The sequence below is a fragment of the Rhopalosiphum padi genome, chromosome 2, assembly GCF_020882245.1.
Source record: "Rhopalosiphum padi isolate XX-2018 chromosome 2, ASM2088224v1, whole genome shotgun sequence".
NCBI lineage: Eukaryota > Metazoa > Arthropoda > Insecta > Hemiptera > Aphididae > Rhopalosiphum > Rhopalosiphum padi.
In genome coordinates this window covers 15639458-15657724 of record NC_083598.1, presented here as the reverse complement: position 1 = coordinate 15657724, position 18267 = coordinate 15639458, and the positions used below count along the sequence as shown (strand labels likewise).

The following is an 18267-nucleotide window of genomic DNA, read 5'->3' as shown; positions in this document are numbered from 1 at the left end:
CGCGGATACTGTGCGCTGAAAATAATTAGGTAATAATATCGATAGCGGACACTTAATATGGTGGTAATAAACTAGTAAAGATTAATTACGGAAACTTTGTCAATAAAAATTATTGAATATGATGTGTTTAATAGTGAGCGTGGTGTTGCATGATTGGCACATTGATGGATCAGCCTCGTGTGGCTAATTTTGGCTCGATTTAGTTTTTTTTAGTTTGTGGTACTTATATTTCGATCAAAATTTAAAAAAAATTAATTATTTTAAGTATTTATAATAATGTATATTGTATGTATTATCTTATGATATGGATGGCCTTTTATTTATTTCTGTTAGAAATCTATAGTTAAACTATAAGGTTATCTGTACTCTCTACTCGTCTATTTAAATTCGTTATAAATACCTACCTAATAAATTATATAAACTGTATACTTACATTTTTTGCTACTACAAACTGTCTGGAGTTTTCATTTTGTTTAAGTAACCGTACATAGTGTCTTATAATTGTGTATACAAAATGTCAATATATTATGATAATCTAAATAAATAATAATAAAAATAATTGCCTTGGAACTAAAAACTCTCTCATAATTAATTAAATATTATTAGTTAACTAATTACAAAAATATGTTTAAAATAAGATTTTGTTTTCATCAAATAAGGGTTAAATTCTTAATCTAGTATAAAATAGCATATTATTATATATCTAGATTATAGATATTAAATAATTTTGCATGTAATAAAATAATACCTGTTTATTGTATTTAATATTTATTATCAAACTGTAATATTGCACTATTTATGGTTATGGTTTTTTTTTAATTATTATAGATCATAAATAATTCGATAGTTACAGATAATATTTTTTAAGCATAATATACAATTTGTACTTTTTATCCGATTACAGTCTATACACAGTTTTAAATTATTGATTTAATATAAATGTTATTGTAATTTATAAAACTCTTCTCGTCGTATTCTTAAAAGTAGATAATATAACTACTAACATTTTTAATTTTGGGTGCACTGGTCTAAACATTTAGTACAAGCCTGTGTTTATGTATTTGTGCCATGATAAACTTAAATCGTGTCGGTTCCGTTTTATTGAACTGACTTTCTCAAGTTTTTCATTCGCATACCTACACACAAATACATTTCCTTGGAGGATTTTAGTCTAAGTAACCTTTTTCCATTGCGTTTAATACCATAAAGCGTGTAATTCTCAGTTCGTCAGTCGACGTTTTTATACTCTTAACATCACGCGATGTTAAAACGTCGTCATTTGTAGGTATTTTAGGTATTTGCATTCCATTTGTCATCACTTGGTATTCATGGTTGTCGTTATTTATGTTATCCCCAGATCCTAGTCTAGCGTATCATAAAGAATGAAAATACGTGAGCCGGTTTTAGTTATAGTATATTAGCTAAGGGCCATCCATAGAGCAGGGCAATCAGGGCATTTACACCGGTCCTGCTTTTATTTTTTGACACATACATTTATACATAATATGCAATTTATACATTATACGCTAATTTTCAACTGTTTATTATTTAGAAATATTTTAACCTAATTATGATAACTCTATATCTATATTGAATAATTTGGTGTTAAGATATATTTTGAATTATCGAAATAATCGTTATTAAAATAATACTCGCTTGTATTATTTCCGTTTTATTAATACATAACATAATAGTAAATTATATGTACAGAATAATATATTAAACTAGATTATTTTTAATATTAATATAAATTGATGCTATAAATCTCTTAAATAAAAATATTTTATTATAGAGAAGGACTCTGGTAGGTATTTTTTCGATATTCTAATTTTAAAGTAAGCGACGGAAATGTTTAATATAACACTCATAACTTTCAACTGCTTATAACTTGATTTAAAATTAAAATATCTAATAAAGTCTATATGATATCTTTACCTTTATATTTGATTATATGTCAATTCAGTTTAACTAATGGGGCAATAATACAACGATAATACAATATTACTATAAATTAGGATATGATTAAGTTTATTAAATTTAAATTTTAAGTCTGCACTATATTTAATTATTTTTCTGTTCTGTCTAAATTGAACTAAAATTTTAGGTCTTGCAATTTTATTCACTATGCAAGTTCTAAGGATAGCTTTGAATCTACTTTTATAAAAAACTATAATTTATTATTGTAAGTAAACACTGTTTTAAAATTATTACACGTCAAATCTAACTTATTTAATTTTGATAATATATAGTATATACGTTATAATTTTTTGCGATTTATTACTTGTTTTTTTATTTATATAATTTATAAGTACAAATTCGGAATTAAGCCTGTTTTTTTTTAATTTTCGACCTTGAGCTTATTTAATCAAGTGAAATATGTACTTCAAAGTAATGCATGTTGTAGTATTTATAATATTTTTTTTTTTGTTTTTTTTTTTTTTTAACTATTATTAAAAATGTATTAATCTAATATTAGTAAGTAATTTAAATAAAAAACAATATCTGGAAATAACAAATTTTAATGAGTATTGAAATATATATGATATCATTCACAATCTTCTTAAATTTACCCAAATACAATATAATAGATAGTTGGGTATTAAAAAAAAAAATTTAAAAAAAAGTTATTCTAAATTAAATATATGTAAAAAAAATAGAATTTAATTGTTAATTAAGTATAATTCAATAACTAAGTATAAATTAAATAAAGTCTACATTATTATTTAAATTTATGTATGTACGAGTATTAATTTATGTTTAAATTAAAATATAATGAAAAGTTTGTAAACGACTTGAGATTCGTAGGAAATTATCGCAAAAAATAATTAATTGTGATAGTTGTCAGAATAAACTTTTTTATTTATATAATCGTAAATCTTTTTGTCGATTTGAAGGTACCTAAGATTTGCGTATGTCTAAAAATAATAAATGACTGTCGGTGCTCCATCGGTTATCCTGTCACAAAAACAGTTTTTTTTAGCTTGGATTTCAATGAATTTAAAATAATTCATTGAATAAATAAAACAGAACGATCTGAAAACAAATAGACAATTTTATTCACAGTTTATATAAATGTGCCAGGAATATAATGACATAGCCACTTATGAGCCTAAATTTTTTTAATGTTCTGCAAACTCTAGTTACTAAGACTCATCATTATCTACACTTTTTTATTAAACAATACAATTCTTATATAGTCATTACAATATTATATATAATTTTAATGGTACCTATTTTTATTATTATGAATAACTTATTGATAATAATCATAATAATAATGATGATTTCGACATAAAGAATTAAAATGTTTTTAATTTATTTGTGCAATATATTGATACACCATTCTATAGAAAAACTAAATCTTCGAATATATGATCACGATAATGTCACCTATATTTAATTAAATGATGCGTCTAATAAAATTAACATTTTAAATGTATTTATAATATAATATATAAGTTTAAGGAAGGAAGAATATTATATCATTATAGAAATATTTTCATGTTATATTATTTAATAATCTTACGTTTCCGTAATATAAATAACATGTATTAATTAATTAAAATTAAAACACTTGAAACGCATTTAGTTCATAGGATTTTCATTTATAACTAGGCGCTATACTCTTATATAAATATTATGTTGCATTGTTGCTCATTATTACATTATTTTTATCTGATGCAGAAATGTATTAAAGTAGTACAAGTTCAAAATATCTATATTCTTTTCATGTGATGCAAATCGTTTTCAGCATCACAACCTTATGTACCTACTACCTATAAGTTTCAAAAAATGTTGTTATTATTCTTAATGTAAATTCAATTGAACCTTTAGATCATAATATGTATATTAATAATATTTTATCATAATGAATTTATTCTAATGAGTGGAATTCATAAAAACAAAGATCATTATTATATATTATTTAAATGGGGTTCGAATACAACATTTAACGAGTGTGATGGTGATTAAAAAAATATATGTTCAGTATATATATTATAAAAGGTACTATGTTTATTATTTCTTTGATCCGTTGATATTGTAAATTATTTTCAGTGATCACATTTATTTAATATAATAATAGTAGGTACTCGTTTCTTCGTTTGTGCTTATAATAATACATTTTTTGCTGATAGTGTTTTATCAAGAATAAAATCTTAGATATACTATATATTATTTAATACACAATATTTAATATTAATGATATTAAGCCCATGGTTTTAAACTTATAATTTAAGAGAGTATTTTAATTTAATTTTTGTTTTAATATGTACAAAATAAAATTTTAAATGTATTTATTACGAGATTTGAAAAGAAATAAATATTTATCAACACTGTAGTATTGTGTATGAGAATAATATTTATAATAAAATTGTATGCAAGTCATTGATGTGGCATCCCCACATGGGTAATTAAATTAATAAAATGCATTCTAACGGTCGGTAAATGGGCACAATGCGCCTAGTTAGAGTGATGTTGAATTTTAAATGAATAATTATTATAGTGCTCGTGTACGGGGGAAGCCGAATATGTATAATATATATTCAACGAGCACCCCTAAAGTAATACGTACAAAAATTGCTTGTACAAAGAAATGTCAATTGTTAAACAACCCCAAGGAATTCAACCTATTGAAACGGCGATGTTTAATTAAAACTTTGAAACGTTTAAATGCATTCGAAACGATATAGTGACGTCAACGCGGAAAAAATACTGTGACTAAAAGAACTGTGAAGTTGTCATTAAAAGGCTTATGTTTGTTTAATAAAGAATTTCAAACGGGATTTATTGACCGTGAAGACTGCAGCTGCAAAAACCTATTTGTAATCGCGTGCATTGTCGATTAAAAAATATACTAGCTGAATCGGACGCTCAACAGCTCAACTACTAATTTTCCATGTATATTTATTATATTATGCTGTCCGCCTTAAAATATGGTCGCAATATAAATAAATGTAAATAAATTGAATTAAATACGTAATAAACACGGCAGAGTGAGTGAGCTTAGCATACATATTTAAAATGCTTCGTGTTACAACGAGAATAACAGTATTTGTCGCTACTGCTATATTAAAACATGAATACTTAATTAAAACTCAGTTTATATTTTGTGATGAATACATATACAAAATATTATATTTATCTGTGTATGATAGTTATTTTTATTCAATCAAAATAAATTGCTTAAATATATACAATACAAACGTGTTAAATCTTAAATTGAATTTTGTTATATTTACGATATAATAAATATAATGATAGCCGGTAGGTGAGTTTGAGTTTTTTTTTTTTTATTAGCTACTAGTATAAACTATTATATGATAAGAGTTTGAGTTGTAGAATACACATAATGACATACATGTACATAAAGATATATTTCAATTAGCTATTTTTTTTCAAGTTCATTCTTACATAATAATACCTAATATTACATAATATTTACCATGATCAGAATTTCGTGATACAAAAATTATTGTTGTGAACAAGAATCATGTTATGTAATACACTAATACCTATACATTTATGACTAACGGTCGCTCTGATTTAGGTATATGTATACAGAGCATAGAACAAATGTTAAAGTGATTAAAAGAAAAACGTAGTTCTTGGCGTTTTTTGTTTATTTCGCTTATGAAATAAATACTGAACGGTAATATTTTCAAAAAATATAACTCTATGAGTAAGTAATTACAATAAATAAATAGTAATATTTATAATTAGTTGTCTTGGAAAATAGTATTTTAAGCTATTTATTACTTCAAATTACTGACAGACTACAAGAGTTTGTAATGCAGTAAATATTCGTTATTATACAATTGGTAATATAATATGTCAATTCTAATGTAGTGATTTAAATTAATGTTATAACATTAGAAAATAGTTGTGATAACTAAAATAAATTCATAATTTCGTTATGAATAAAAGTAGCAAGGAAATAATTTTCTTAGAACTGATTTGTTTAAAATAACTTATTCATTAAAAAAATAATAGTTGTTCTTTCGCAAAATATACGGACCTCACATCGGTATGTAACGAATAATGACTAAAGTACAGAGTTTGCAATACAGTACGTCTTTTAATCAAATATGCATGCATATATGTATATATATGTATATATATATATAGGATTTATAAGACATATAGTTCTGGAAATGATCGTGATGATATACACAGATGTACCGTACTACAGCGAGTACCTAATATTATTATACACTTAAACTGTAAAACAAATAGTAGACGGTATTCTACATTAATATCTCGTCGTCGTACGTGATATCGTGTTCGTATGTTTAAGTTACGCGAAAGATATTGCTTACAACTTATTGCTAGGACGAGCCTCGAACGCTCATCTGACCTCTCGACTGCTTATACTTCAAGAATAATATTTAGTTAAGTAGGTGTGTGTGTATGAACGATACAATGTACGAATACGAATCAATTATAATAATATGACGTTACGCAGTGGCTCGGCGATCGGTTTTTTTCTCCGTTTACTTTTCAGCCACCCTTTGGCCGGGTCGTTGCGAGTGCGCGCGCAGGGATGATTTGCAGAAATTTACATTCTCAAATTACCTCTTGATCGAACAACAATATATTAATATTACGGCGACTGGCGCGGGGAACTCGGTGACGGGGGGGGGGGGGCACTACACAATATGCAAATTTCCTACGAACCAGCTACGGCGCGGCGGCGCATATAGCCCATATACGAGCCGCCGGTGGGGTGTGTGCTCGCGTGAGGCGGATAGACGCGCGAGAATAGGTGTATTATAGACGAGGTACACGCGCTGCACGGGACGGGCTGAAATAAGCTCGCGGAGGACTGCTGCGGCGGCCGAATGAATTAATATGACGCGATGGTATATATAGTGCCGGAAAGAGACGGAGAGACAGACGCACCGCCGCCGCCGATATAATAATCGACGTCACCGTGACTCATCGTGAAATCTCGTTATAAACACACCTGCGCCGTGTGCCCGTACATCCTATACAATATCCAGCGGCCGATTCGCACACTTCGATTAACTATTAAACCAAACATACGCGTATAATATGCGGTACCTATATAATACTGTGCGACTTTTGCACACACACACACAAGCACACTCACACGATATTAATATCTTATATATTGCACGTATATATATATACGTATTATATACCTACACATATTGCAATATATGTTTCCGCCTTTAAACGCGTATCAATAAAATAGGTAATAATTATTATGTTATCGCTGTAGTTGGCTCCGACGTGTGGAAGCGGAATATCGGCTGCAGGCGCAATGCATAATATTAGAACAGATTCTGGTGAATGTGATGATGTATACGCGCAGTGCTTTCGTAGCGGCGACTTGCGTATTCACGACGAACTTCTATGATGCAGACTTACACGCATGCCGGGTTGGCAAAAGGGATTTATTTTTGGTTTTAATGACGTTTCCCTGACGTTTATCGAAAATACCGAGAATCCATGAAGTATTCCGAAAACAATTTTGTAGAAAATATTATTTTATGTCATATAATTACGAATCCGATTTTTCGTCGGCGGACGTCGGTTTAACGAGTTTACCGAGTTAACACAAATAAGTCGAGAGAGACTCAGTTAATGATTTGCGATGACAAATTTTAATTTCACGCGTTCTAATGAAGTAGTCAAGTAGGTACACACATCACATATTAAAATATTATTTAATCTTTACAATTACTGCAGTGGCCGTTATATAGATAAATAAAAAGCACAGACATTTTAGTGCATTCATACATCAAAGAAATCATCAAGAATATTACTAGAACTCCAAAATTCAATTTTAGAAGAAAAATATTTCTATCAGAAATATGGCCTTTGGGAAATGTAGTACTTTGAACCATGGGTACTGTATTATAGTGCTTATATACGAGTACGCCAGTACATTTATACTACAATAAATAATTGTGATTCTTTGTAATACTTACCAGTTACCACGGCCATAACAATAACGTTAATCGACATACTGATGTATCATACTACATTGTTGTTGTGTTGTGTTATTGTGGTTCAAAATATTTGCAATATCATTCGCCAATCGAATGCTCAATTTTTTTCTCTCTTATCATTATAATTTATTAAACAAACAATTACGATTTTTATAATATTTTATTTTAATGTAATAAATGGTAGTAGTTTAATGCCATGTATGAAAACAATATATTATTACTAGTTGGAATCCAACTGAAATTTGTCAAACATAATATATTTAATACATTTGATATTATACACAATTTAAACAGTGTTGTAAATAAGATAGTTTTGGCAGTGAACAGAGTTTATTTTTATTTCAACAAATTATATAATCATACTGTCAATGACTTTTTATAGTACCATTTCAAGACAATTTATTTGTCAAACCATTTGGCAACGCAATTCTATAGGCCATTTTAATAACGTAAACATAATAAAAAAAATAAGCAAACGGCTTATGAATAATTCAAAATATAAATAGTGTTAGTAATAGTAATACATTGAAATGTTAGGAAAGGGTGATGAAGGCATTGACTATTTTTTCGATTGAAAATTAATTGGTACTCTTCAGTGATAGGTTTTTCTAATTACCTGGTAGTTTTCAAAAGGATATTATTCTAAAGAAATTACAAAAAAGTGTTGAATACGTGATGATGGTTAATCTTGAACCGATTTCCTCATAGAATTATTATAAAATGTTATATTAGAATTTATTATATAATAGAACATAATAACTGATCTAGTATATTTTACTCAATTTATAAACCTACTTGTTTTTTTTTAATTTAGAAATTGAGGAGCCATCTTCAAATCTATTATAAATTATTTAATCATGCAATTCAATATAGTATAAACGGTACCTAAATCGTAAACATTGTTAGATAGTGGTGAATTTACGTTTTCACCAAGAAATTACATACACTTATATTTAGCTAAGCGTTATTATTTTTCATTATGTCTTTTATAATAGCTCCTATTAATTCTTTATAATTTATCTATGTCCATTGCTCATATTAGATATTATAATAAAAACATTTTTGAACTAAATTATACAAAGTACACAGATCAAAAATATATTTAGTAGGTATAATGTATTATTATTCATCATACTCTAATCCAAAATATTATTTCATATGATAGATTTTATTTCAATAAAAACACTAAGATAAGTATTAACTCAGTTAGAATTTTAAACTGAATTGGCTGTTCATGTTGTTGTGCATAGTAAATTAGTAACATATCTGAATAGCTGATGACTGAATACACGGTCTATTGATAATTTCTATATAAGTAATTTTTATGAAATACTGAATTAGAAATATGTTATGATAAACGAATCGTGTGCATAATTCAACAAAAAAGACTATTAGAAATGACAGTCAGGGACTACTAACTACACACGGATACACACAATAGTTGAAAAGAAGAGCCTTTAGAATATTATAATATTATGCATTACATGGAAAAATCACGTACTTGTAGATGTAAAGACTTGTTTGATATAGAGTATGTACTCTAGCTCAATCACTCTTTATAGAATGATAGAATAGTTCTATAATATCATAATAATAGAGAAGAGATTTCCATTGTATTGTCAATTCCTTACGTCTCAGATTTCTTTTAAAATTTTGAAACCTATCTATAAAATAATGTCCATAAATATTAGTTTGTACTAAAAAAAAATAATCATACATTGTATAGATGACATATTGTCTGGCTTTAAATTACCTACCACTTCAATCATGAATAATAGTATTTCCTCCACCATTATCCTTAAGCAAATTGAATGAATAGCTATAAAATAATTATAATTTATAAGTTATAAATAATAAACTTCTCGTTTGAACTTTAATATTTACGTATTATAGTTATTAAAAAACATTAATTTTAGGATATAAAATTCAAAATAACAATGACTTAAAAATATAGAATACATTTTTGGTATGTAATGACTTTAAACTATGTAAGAAAGATATTTCCAAAAACATTATGTTATTATTTTTGGTGAAAACGAGTGTTACTCCTTGTATATTTGAATACAATATTATAAGTTTAATATTTTTAAGTAAAACGTGTGTACTTATTATCAACATACAATATATTATATTAGATTTAATGGCTCAAAATATAAAGTTTAATTATAATATGTTATACATTTTAATGCATAATATTATCATAGTGTCTGGTTTAATTGTCATTACTATGTATTTTAGTGATAACAATAGGACATGTTATTGATATGTAAGGTCTAACATTGGAGAACACAATTTCCATTCAATTAAGTGCTCCACTTGTTATAGTAAAAATGAGCTCTTCGGGGAATTCCCTTGATAGGAATAAATGTAAATAAAATCCCTATTACATAATATTAAAGAATATACTTACATTATACAAATATTACGTAAAAAGTTAGCATTTTCATTTGGTTTCATAAATTAAACAATGAAATTATTTTTTCTTACAATTGTCTATATTAATTTATAATTGATTCTAAATAATGTAAATTTATTAATTGTCTAAAATTTAATTTATGCAAACCTTTATGTGCTAGTTTTCAATTGGTAGTTGGTACACAATAGAAATAATATTATATTGGATCCAATAAAAAATAAAAACAATTTTTTTTTGTTGAAATAACAAACAGAAATTATTTACATTTATTACAATCATGGTCGTTCACTATTTTAATTCGTTGAACTATCGACCCACAATAGAAAATACATGGTTGTTAATCAGTTTAATTAAGTCAATCAACACAAACAGTGTCTCTTGTATAATAATTTCTCTTTAGTTTATCTGCTTGTGAAATGGTTACAGTACCAAGTTCTAAGTTTTAAATAAACACAAAAACATTTAATTACCGAAGAAAATAACTTCATTTTAATTTAATCGAGTATCTACTAATTCGTTTTCGATGAAATTCAGTTACAATTGTATTACGATTATTATAATCATCTAAGAAATACAACAATTTTCAATTTTTTCGTCTTAATCTATTTAATATAGGTTCCAAAATTTCACATAATAGAATTGTTCAAGTAAACATTTTTGTTTATTTAAATTATTGCTGAGTATGAACTTTTTGTGAGATCGGGGGGTATCTACCTATGTATTTATTATTAGTTTAGGTTAATCATATATAATATAGTATTGATTGTTTTATAATATGTTACCATAGTATTCATATTATATTGAACATACTGATTAAAAATAGACGGACTTTAACACATAAGAACGTCTAATAAATGTTGTAAGACTTCAAAATACATTGTAGTGCATCAATTCTCATACTCGTGGCTAATGGGGTCACACTTAATGCACATTAATAGAATGTGTTGTGTAAATCGTGGCGAGAATGACTCCCTGCGATGAGTGCATAAATGACTGAAGTACTTTGGATCAATGTGTGTTGGCAATGTAATGGCAGCGTTGAGGTTTGTTAATTGTTATTTATTTGAACATTTTCGAACAAAAGACGGACTGGTGATCCATCAAGTTCAAGAGTGCGTTAGTACGTTTAATTATAAATCATTCAAATATTCATATGTTTTGTCTAACTTTCGAGAGTTCATCCATTTTGAACTCTCGTTAAACTTTTTGCTTTTATTTGATCAGCGTAATATTAATTAATTGTTACGTTTAAAATACTTATTAGTTTTTACATTTTATTTTATTGTCAACTTTTTTTTAGTATTCCATATTAATATTTTGTCTGAAATAGGTACTCTGATATTAATATATATATATATATATTATGTATTTACATCGAAATGAGTGTATTAAATATATTTCATTTATAATTTATACCAATAAAATTAAAAACATAAAATATGCATATAATTTTATTCAAATATTAAAAAACAGAGCTAAAGAACATAGTTACAAATTTACGTCTCAGTTAAAAATATGAATAAATAAAATAATGACGTCAAAATGTAAATTGACAATTTTCATTTATTGTTATATTTAGTTTTAATGTATTTATAACGTTAAATTATTTTAAAAACTTACTGCTGTCATAGAAAATTAATAAATAAATCAAATATTTGTCAATAATATTATTTTTAAGATAGAATTAAATTTAACTGTTGCTATGTTTGAAATATGTATTTACTTACAGAGTTATATTTACCTAAGAAAGATCATCCATCATCTGGAATTTAATTAATGGAGAATACAGTAAAAATGACCATAAATATTGTAAATGGATGATACTAACATACAATTATTATTAAGATTAGAAATAATGATGTGATAAAAAATAAAACGAAAATTTTATAAAATAAAAATATCTCCTGCATTCAACAGAATTTGATAAATTGAATTCATTAAAATTTGGGTCCGTAACAATATGTTAGATGCTTGTACCACCTTAACGTTAATTAATAAAATATAGAACACTGTACTGCTTGTTTTACAACAAAGCCCATACAAATATATTAATCGTTTACCGCATGTGCCTCATTAAATTGCTCACGTATTGTTGACATGTTGTTGTAAACGTACGAGAACCAACTAACAAGAACACTGAACAACAGCAACAAAACAAAAGCAATAATAATCTGGCATAAGTGCCGTGCGACACGCCACTTAAAATCCAGGGGCACTGCTATTTTCAGGTGAACCTTATGAGTTATGACATATGTGACTCAAATGCAGTTACTTTTGTAATGTTTCAAAAAGACCATCAAAAAAATTGAGTGTAAAATAAAATATTAACCAAATTTATTATCTTGATTACCAGTCTCATACACCTTTTCATGTACGTACCGACTAAGGAAAATATCACCATCTTCATAATATAGTTGACCATTATCAATAATTTTTTTACTTCATTTCATGTACCAATGTTATATTGATCTAAGCTATTATACTTGTATAATATATTAAAATATATCTATTGTATAATTGCTATCTTTTCACTATATTTTAATAATATTTGTACAATATATAATTATTTATACGTATTAAGTTTAATTTATACATTTTTAATTTAGAAATTGAAACATAGTTAAAATAAAAAAATATTAAATTTATAACAATACTTAGGCTATGAAAATATGATAATTTTGCTTTAAGAACCTATGTATTTTAAATTTTTATAACATTATTTTTAGCATCAAAGTCCAAAATTCTTTCATAATATAGATATCAAATTAATTTAGTGCCTCAACCTCTTTGGTACAACATTTCAAATGTATGCGCCTCTGATATATTTTTCTGAAATATTTAAAAAAATATAACATACAATATAAGAATATACAAGTACCAGGAGGTACCTATGACATTAAAGAAAACATTAAAAAAAAAAAACAAATTGTAAACATTATTATTACATATAATATAATTATATAATATACGCATTGTTTGAGTATAAAGTAATCTAATAAAAATATACGAATTCGTAACAGAAAAATCGTTCTCTCATCATGATATTTTTGTCGTAAACAAGTATCTAAAAAAGTTTCAACACAATTATTGGTATATTAATATATTATACAGTATACAAAGCATTTTGGATCGCTCGAGTGGATGTGGTTTACTTCAATCTCAAATAATATGTACTTCTTGGAGTTCCTATATAAAACCGAAAATTTCAAACGCGTGTCGATGTTGTTGTGAGCGACCTTTACCGTACTTACAACTTTCATATTATAAGAGTACTATTTTATTTGAGTCTCCCCCTCCCCCCAAACGCCTCATATTTATACAATTCAATATTTGATTATCAAAGAACACGGTCACAGCACTCAGGATACTGTTTGTAGTTGCATGATTCATAGAAATATAATAACAATACGAATGAATAAAGTGTTTTCCGAGAAAATTATAATATTTATTAAAAAAAAATCATAAACGCAAATATAACCATAAAAAAATTGCGCCCCCTAGATGGGATTTATGCAATTTTATATAAACTTGTTTCTAAGATACGAGTATATTGTCGCATTGCAGAACACTTTACACATTCGCATAAACTATTTGATCGAAAATCGATCACACAAGACACGGTGGAGGAGATTAAAAAGGATAGAGACGACCGCATTTTGTTCAGACTAACTAACCAACGATGCAGAACCACTTACGAATAAGTACTCTATCAATATTATATTTTAATTTGATCAGTAATAAAGGAATCATTGAAAATTTAACGGCGTATTTATAACGTAAGGTTAAGAAAAATGGTCGATGGTCATCAACGGAAAATAAATCGCGATTGCCCAATCACGAGTAACGTAAGCCACACGGTTGACTGGTGAAGAAGAAGGGTGATTACTTCGACCGTGGGTTAATATCGGTAACAGTGATCCACATCGTACACCTATAAATAGTTAAACCTGGTTCGCATCATCGCATCTATGTTGTTCGCCGGGTCGTGTATAAAAGTTAAACTTGACCAAACACCGTAGTAGGTCATTTGTAATGAGTGATATCATATGATTACATAGTCAATCAGAATATCATAAAAGCCACACGATACGTATAGATGATGTGAAAATTAACTCGGACTTACGGCACAATTTCAAGCGGGTAACTGCGATAATTTTTGTGTCGTTATAGTCACTGTCAGCTGTTTTCAGTTAGTGCAATATATACAATAAATATTTGGGCATAAATAGTGTATGTGATTCGGTACCAAATATCGATTTCAAACGACACTGCATCGTCACAAAAAGCTTATCGTTTCCGCTTTCTATATTCGCAGAACCAATGTTTTTGTGTTTTGTTTCGTGGAAATATTGTTTATTTTTATTCCGTACGACTGTGTTCAAGCATGGTTTGAATTAAGTATCATCCGATCCACATCCTGCCGGTGCAATCAAGACGGGTCCCCATTATAATACGTGCCGCGTAGAATTGAATATTATAATAAATATGTATGGGTAATGTATTATATCAATATTTTGTTACCTATGGGCATGTCAATATTTCTCCAAAAATAAGATTTTCTCTAAAAAAAAAAAGTTAATTTCCTTCAAATATTTTTTTTCTTTAAAACGATGTCCATTTCTTATAAATATTAAAATAATTAATCAGTATTTTGGCAAGCACTAGTGTTGTACTGTGCGTACCGTAATACAAAAGGAATTAGGAAAAAATAAATAACATATCTATTATATATTCTATCTATAAGATAGAATCACATACTGTTCGTTTTATCAGTTACCGATTCCATTCTGATCACGGATCTGCGTGTGATTAAACAAGAAAATTTCTATGTAATTACAAAAGTAAAATAATTATTAATTTATCTAATACTCTAATATATCCTTTCTTTAAACAGGTACCATAGTTTCTGAAACGACCTAAAAATTATAATAATTATAAAACAATAGTATTTTTAATAATAATCGTATGAATTTTTTTTTTGTTTATATTTAGGTACGACTTAAAAATAAATTTACTATATTTTCAATACCTTATCATATAGGAAAATAGACAATGAGGTTTAATAGTATTTTATTATTGTAAATAAATAGCTACGGTCGTATTATTAAATACACGGAACTCAGCATAATATAGGTAATATATTATAGTTATTCTACGTGGAGTTGAAAACAAATTACTAAAATCTATTGTTATTTGATACATTTAAAAAATAATATCGAATGGCTATCAAATTATGGTCAAATAACTTTTGGAAGCTAATTTTCGACGAAGAAACTAATATAGGTAGGTACACCTTATTTTTATACTATTACTACTATTGGACTAAATTTTAATCGCAAAAAAACATTATTTTCAACGTTGAAATTTAGACCTAAAACCCTTGCTTAGCCTGTATTAATTTTGACTTTTGAGTTTCAGTGTTTCTATTTCATTTGAAACGTGTGATAATTATCTTATTTTTTTCCATTTCTATTTTCATTAAACATATTTGTTCTATAAATTCTAAGTGAACGGGTAAATAAAATATGTATCCAGATTTTCCATGCGCATATTATACAAATATTATTATAATATGCAGTAATGTGATATTCTACTCTAATGGACCAATAATGAACCTTGATGAGACTTCGCAAAGATTTAGTCATGGCGTTCTTATAAGTGTAAGTTATTACCTTAAAATTTTCACAGTCATAAATTTTGTAAACATAATATTATTTATGTTCACTAAATTACATATTAAAATTAATTTATTAATATTGTCTTCATCGTATTTTCTATATTCAGAGCGAATGTTGATTTATCTAAATTATCGTTTACTTTGAACACGTAATCTATTGATGGGATATTCAGATGCCAGAAGAATATAGTATGGGTAGTAATACCTAATTATTAATTATTTACGCTTATTTTTAGCACCACACAAGAGTTCTTTTAGGATATTTTAACAAGTGATATTTAACGCGTACCTAGGTATCTACTTGTTTGTTAGTTTTATACTCAAGTGAACTGTAAAAATGTTAAATTATTCTCTTTTTATTTTTAACAGAGGCTTTTATTCATTACCCTTTAGTTATAAAATATCTTTATTTACATTACGCGGGCTTGCTATAAAGTTGATATTTTGACATCGTTGACAAAGTATGGTAGTAGCAGGGGTATAAGACTAGACGGATCGTGACCAGGTGCGTGCTTCGGTTAAGTGCCATAGAAAAATAAAACAAGTAATTTTCAAGGTGCAAAACGTTCGTGCAAAATTCCTATTTGAAATCGGAAAACCGTAATTTTACTCCAGTGATACGGTGACATTTGCTATAAGCACTTGTATTAATACGGTAAAGGGTTTAAATAATTGGATACCAGCTGGTAAATAAATTCGAGACTCATTAAACGCTACGTCGCTAATTCACTACGAAGCAAACACACACATACACTACAGTCGAATGATTTTCATATTGATCCTCAGAGTTATTGTGGAGAATAATTTTTAGGGTTATAAGAGAAAAAGTAAAATAGTCATAAAAGTGGGCGTACTTATCCTCTTAAAAACAACAACAAAACAAAACAAAAAAACATCTGCTACACCAATAGTATTAATCTGATTGATTTCAATTCATGTTTTTGATATAATATAACGTTTCAATGCACTCCATTAGGTCAGTTGTGTTTAGAAAATTGATTTTCTCTATTTAATTCACTTACAGCATGATTCATCTTTTTATATTGACATTTTAAATTAAATTACCTAATATTATTGTGATAAAAATAATTATTATATTAATTGTTTTCGATGTTTTTAATTTACTATCTCGTATCTTAAAGTTTTTATGATAAATAATTAAAAATACATCGTTAATTGGATAAAATATAATTATAAACATAAATAATATATAAATATTGTATTTTTAATATTTTTGAAATACAAACATTTAAATATTAAACAGGTTTTTAACAAATTAACTTTTAACTCGATCACTTAAGATATAAATAGTGATATGGATGGATAGATTTAAAAGTAACATAATATATTTATAGATTATATTATTTTTAATTCATCGTTGTTCATTATTAAAAATTTAAATGAATTATTGTGTGGTATACTGAATTTCTGTTGATAATAGAATTATTTATATATGCATTTACGTACATATATTTGTAAATAAATTATGCTTTTTTTAAACATAATATTTTAATTTGTGGAGGAACATACCTTTAAAATTATTATTTTAACTGTTTAGCAATTGAATTATTCCATAAATTATTATTATTGTCAATAAACATTAAATCCATAGCCTTTTTCGTTATGTATTAATGCAAATATAAAACACTTTTAAAATTTTACATCACAGCAAATCTTGAGTACAAAAGTTTTACTACTACTATAATAACCGACCCATATTTTATTTACGAATAATATTAAAAATATATAAGTGTATTATGAATATTTATTTCCATAAATATATAATATTTAAATTTTTTATCATAATTATATAGTTAACAATATTTTTACAGCGAGTGCACTGTTCGGCATATAGTTGATGTTTTACAAAGGTAGATTTTACAAAGAATAAGTTTGTGTGCTTCAACTAATGACGTCGCAATAAATAACTCTAAGTTTTGACCTAAAACCATATATAGCTATTATATACCAACGACGTATCTATTATTTTTTCATGATAAACTTGAATTTTATATGATGAGTTGTAAAACTTGAGTTAATGGTAAGTACAAGTACTTATGATTGGTTTTGTGATTGTTAGTATTTTCTTTTTTATTTGCAATGATTTTTTAGATAATATAAAAAAAAATAATGCAATTTATATAAATTACACTTTGTTCTGTTAAATTCAATAATGATTTATATTTATTTTAGAAAAT

The 18267-nt window shown here is 26.7% G+C and overlaps 1 protein-coding gene across 1 annotated transcript in view; it reads right to left on the bottom strand.

Annotated features, from left to right (window-relative positions):
• LOC132923049 (uncharacterized) overlaps nucleotides 1-18267 on the bottom strand; it is a 225397-nt gene that overhangs the window by 137784 nt on the left and 69346 nt on the right. The gene's annotated exons all lie outside the window — the stretch shown is intronic.